The following is a 6,000-nucleotide window of genomic DNA, read 5'->3' on the forward strand; positions in this document are numbered from 1 at the left end:
CTGACATGTTTGTTTCAATGTTCTTTTTGTTGGCATTTTTTGCAAGATCTCTAAATTCACTAATGCACAACTGTTCAAACATGTTCAATACATCATTTTGGGGTGGATTATAAGTGCTAGTTGTCCTTAATTCATTTGTATTGTAACTGTTGTTACCAAAAAGAATATTTAAATTCAGTTTTCGTATAAACAATTTGAAATCAATAATTAATTCAGAGATGTCACATCTTTTTGTAGGTACAAAAGTCATTCCTTTAGCAAAAAGTTCCACCAGGCTAGGGTTAATGTGACACTCAGTATAATTGTAGATTTTAAAGTCTTTTTTGGTGTTTGGTATAATTTCATACAGTTTTAACCCTGATATTGGTTGTTGCTCCTGGTGTTGTATCTCCGTTTCTGTCCTTGGGGGGGATTCGTCGACCAGTTGTTCCCCCTCCCCCCCTTGTAGTTTTTTTGTGCACCTTGATTTTGCCTGGTGTTGTTACCCTGCTGGTAGGATTGACTTGTTTCAGGTTCATGAGTTACATCTTCAAAAATTTCATCTTCTATATTCATGTTATTAGAATTTGTTGCATAAGCGTTAGTTACATTTCTAGATGTAGCATGCCTGGTTATGCTTTTTGAGGATGTTGGATAACTGAACCCGTTAGGTTTGAGTGGGAAGTTGTTAGTATTAGGCGGTTTTGGAAACGCCTCTCCATCTCTGTAGGCTTTTAGATCCCTTTGAAGTTTTTTAAGTTTATTGCCTTTTAATTTAATCATTTGCTGGGATATACTACTTAGGGTTCTATCAAATTCATATTTGTACCTACTAAAATCTGAGTCAATTTTGATTTCATGTTCCAGAGTAATGATTTCATTGTTTAGATCTTCCAGGGAAATGTTATAGTATTTAATCATGCACTGCAATATTTCTAAGCCATGATTATTATACAGGTTGGTTAATTCATTAAAAAAGTCAGATCCATACTCGAGTCCAGTGGGATATGAATAATGTCTTAAGCCTTTTGGCACAATTTTCTCCTGTACACATCTATTTAAGTAATTCAATTCTAATTGTAGTTTTTTGGCTTTAAATAATTTGTTATCAAACACTTTTAGCTTGTCAGTTAGGTTTTCAGTGTTTACACTATCATTTAAATGCTCAGTACCTGTGGTTAGGTTATCCAGGTTCAATTCCATGTTTAACCACGATTTAATGTTAAAGTTAATGTCCGTATTCAGTGGACGCTGTTCTCTAACTTCTCTAGATTCAGCCGACTGTCGCTGCTCGGTTTGCATAAGTCCGTACCTTTGAGGAAGTTGTTGGTTACTGCTAGCTGTGTTTATAGGTGATGTAGAGGCCCTCGGGTGTCCGCTGGAGTTGGTAACACCATCTACCTTCTCCGATAAGCGGTCGAGACGCTCGTTGATCAAATTCAGCAGTTGAGTAAGGTTTCCCTGCGATTGGTTCTGGTCCCCCTCGTCTTCCATCATGTTGCGGTAGTCGGTAGAGAAACAACAAATAACCCGGACTGAAGCAACTGAGAAAACAAAACTGACAAGCCGCAAATAGAAGAAGCAAGCTGAGGTTGCAGGATTATGTAGAATCCAAAAAAGCATAAATGGTGTAAAAGTCCAAATACGTTTATTTTCACACAATCACGTTAAACACTACAAGCGTTTTTCGTCCCAGCAATACCGGAACTTCATCAGACAACAACTTCCTTTTCCACTATTACTTTTATACAATTTAACAGTTGTTTGTAATTAATCAGTGGAGCGCCCGTGCCACATTAAGTTCTAGTACGGGCAATGAGTTAAACATAAGAATAATAAACCTTTAACATTAAAAACAAGTATGAAATAATAATAAAAACATTATATACTAACAAAAAAATGAAACCTATGTATCTTCATTATGCAGTGCTACCTTTCTAAAACACAAAGTCATATGTAATTAGTTGTAATAGTCTAAAATGCTTTTTACACCTCTAATTAGCTGCAGAGCTCATTTTGTACAATAATTATGTTTTATATTACTGCATTTAACGTTTGTCTAAGAACATAGGTTTTAACCTAAACTAAACAATGTGTTAAAGATAATGTTGAAAATAATATTTAAAAATATACATTTTCCGAATTGTTAATATATGTGTTGTACCATCCTAGTTTAAAGATGGATGAATGTAGTTCAATTACCCAGTTGTTTTCTAATCAGATAGTAGTTATGTTGTTTAATGTATTTGGTATAGTCAATCCATCTAATTCCATCAAAATTGACTATACCATAATGTTATGTTTATAAATTTATGAATATATGAATTTAAAAATGTTTATGTTATATTAAATAAATCAAAAAAATAATATCTATAAATAAACCAGTATAAAAATATGTATATGTATAAATAATTTAGTCCAATAACTGAAATTTATTTATTAAAAACATTTTATTTTGTTCTATTTTGTAAAATTCAAAATAACTTATTTTATAGCTATTTTGTAAGTAGTTGTTGCTAGTTATGTAAATACTCTATAAAATCAATATTTTCTAAATATGTACACGCTCAATGTTAAAGACCTTACCTAAGTAAACTTTTAATTTTGAGAATACATGCTATAGAGAGAAATTCGTTTAGGCCTGGATAACTACAGGCCATTAATCTTATTTGCCATTTAAGTTCACTTCTCTCCAGCTCGAGCTTTAATAAATTATCATTGACCAACTACCTCAGTTCAACTACCCAATTCCTAAGGTTCACAAAAAACTTTCAACAAATTTCAATCAACTTCCTAGATGTATACTTGACCAAAAATTCAGACAAATATACGGCCAAAATCTATAGGAAGGAAACACATTGTAACAGTTACTTGCATTTTACAAGCATGCATCCCTACCATCAAAAGAAATCAGTTGTCAAAGGACAACTAGTCAGGGCTGCAAGAATGGTAACACTTGATCAGGATTTTGATGAAGAATGTACCCGTTTGTACGATATGTTCATAAACAGGGGTACCAGATTCATTTTTACAAGCAATTTTCCAGGAAGTAATTGAGAAAAGAAATAAGGGAACATATACACCGATATTAAATTCTCAAAGTAATCCATACACCTTGTCAAGATATGACAATAATTTAGAACAAGTAGATGTTATAGTCACAGACAGTGTTGAACATGAACCTGACGAACCAGTAGAAAATAAACAAAATTTCACTATTGCATTCACATTTACCTACTGCATTGAGGCATTAAATATAGGTCAAATAGTGAAAAAATACTGGCGCTTTTTATCTTTAGATAAAGACCTATCACATATTTTAAACTTTGGCCCAATGATTACATACAGGAGGGGCAACAATTTAAAAAAATTATTAGAAACAAACTCGAAAATAAAGAAAATTAAAAGAGGCACCACGAAATGTGGAAGTTGTAAATATTGTTTATACATAGATACATCAGAAAATTTTAACATTAGAGATGAAATTTTTCATGTCAATGCATCCTGTAATTGTAATTCTAGGGCAGTAGTCTATCTAGCTCAGTGCACAAAGTGCCCTTCATTCTATGTGGGCAAAACAGATAGACGACTTCGTGATAGGATATACGAGCATTGTTACGCTATAGCAAAAAATAAGGATGATAACGCCCTAGCTAGGCACTGCACAAAGAATCCAGAGCACACATTTAAATTTATGGTGATAAACCAAATTGTGCAAAACTATAAAGAATATGGGTTGGTCAATGATAATTTATTAAAGCTCGAGCTGGAGAGAAGTGAACTTAAATGGCAAATAAGATTAATGGCCTGTAGTTATCCAGGCCTAAACGAATTTCTCTCTATAGCATGTATTCTCAAAATTAAAAGTTTACTTAGGTAAGGTCTTTAACATTGAGCGTGTACATATTTAGAAAATATTGATTTTATAGAGTATTTACATAACTAGCAACAACTACTTACAAAATAGCTATAAAATAAGTTATTTTGAATTTTACAAAATAGAACAAAATAAAATGTTTTTAATAAATAAATTTCAGTTATTGGACTAAATTATTTATACATATACATATTTTTATACTGGTTTATTTATAGATATTATTTTTTTGATTTATTTAATATAACATAAACATTTTTAAATTCATATATTCATAAATTTATAAACATAACATTATGGTATAGTCAATTTTGATGGAATTAGATGGATTGACTATACCAAATACATTAAACAACATAACTACTATCTGATTAGAAAACAACTGGGTAATTGAACTACATTCATCCATCTTTAAACTAGGATGGTACAACACATATATTAACAATTCGGAAAATGTATATTTTTAAATATTATTTTCAACATTATCTTTAACACATTGTTTAGTTTAGGTTAAAACCTATGTTCTTAGACAAACGTTAAATGCAGTAATATAAAAACATAATTATTGTACAAAATGAGCTCTGCAGCTAATTAGAGGTGTAAAAAGCATTTTAGACTATTACAACTAATTACATATGACTTTGTGTTTTAGAAAGGTAGCACTGCATAATGAAGATACATAGGTTTCATTTTTTTGTTAGTATATAATGTTTTTATTATTATTTCATACTTGTTTTTAATGTTAAAGGTTTATTATTCTTATGTTTAACTCATTGCCCGTACTAGAACTTAATGTGGCACGGGCGCTCCACTGATTAATTACAAACAACTGTTAAATTGTATAAAAGTAATAGTGGAAAAGGAAGTTGTTGTCTGATGAAGTTCCGGTATTGCTGGGACGAAAAACGCTTGTAGTGTTTAACGTGATTGTGTGAAAATAAACGTATTTGGACTTTTACACCATTTATGCTTTTTTGGATTCTACATAATCCTGCAACCTCAGCTTGCTTCTTCCATTTGCGGCTTGTCAGTAAAGTTTATCTTAGTTAACATTATTAAGCCTTAATCCTGATGTGTTTTTACATAATAAAGCATCTTGAACAGATCCCACAGATGTTCATCTGTTTTATCCTGACCAGACAAGCGACTTGGTGTCAAAACTGGGATTCCAGAAATTGCTTTTCAGAGCTATGAGGTGCAGAGTTAACAGTGAAGATAAACTAAGTGAACCAAGTACAAAAAAGAGCCAGAAATGAACTAAAGGTAAAGAAAACTTGCACAAATGATTTATATATGAGAAGAATATTTCTATGAGTTTAAATACACTTTTTTTAGTCATCTGTGAGTGAAATTGAGTTCATTCTTTATTTAACTGGATACCCAAATAATTCAGTTAGAAATGCTCATTCCGAGTTCCTCTTCCCTTGTGCCTCCTTATGAGGGGGCAGAGCGGCTGGTGTATGGTGCAGCCATGCTCTGCACTACATTATTATTCTGAATGGGGAGGGCGGCCTTCAGTATTCTAAGTGGGTGGCATGAATATAGGTTTTGAGTCTTTGTTCTTGTTTATGTTGCTTGATACAACGATTCTCATCAATTAAACTCCATGAGTCCTTCTATAGGAGCATGTTTGATGATAAGGGACAATTTCTACAAGTCAAGGTAAAAGTGAATGACAAGTAGGTTGTATATCCTATACAAATGTTAACTTGCAGGTATTTATGAGGTGTCACAGTGATATGTAGAAGTAGCATCGTTCTGCTGTCTGGGACAGAGCACTACTTTTTCACAGGTTACAGAAAAGATGCATTATAGGATCATAGGATCATACTAAGTTACTAGGCTATTGGCCATGAGGCCCTTACAAGCCTAGCCAAGAATTTAACGCATGTTCCAACAAGTTTCCACTCTATGCCCCTGCCCAGCAGAGACACAAGTAGAATCCCAGGAGTGTATTTTCTGCTCGCTATCCAGTTACCCAGGTTGCGCTTAAAAAGGTTTAATGAGGTACTCTGCTTTATGTGGAGATGGAGTCGATTCCACAAAAGGGGAGTCTCTGGGATGCAAATCTGTCCCACCAATGAGTCCTATTGCTGTCACAGACCAGGTTGAGGTTGTGCATGTGGGTTACTCAAGTGGAGCTTGAC

The sequence above is a fragment of the Protopterus annectens genome, chromosome 4.part0, assembly GCF_019279795.1.
Source record: "Protopterus annectens isolate FY-2018-M chromosome 4.part0, PAN1.0, whole genome shotgun sequence".
NCBI classification, from domain to species: domain Eukaryota; kingdom Metazoa; phylum Chordata; order Ceratodontiformes; family Protopteridae; genus Protopterus; species Protopterus annectens.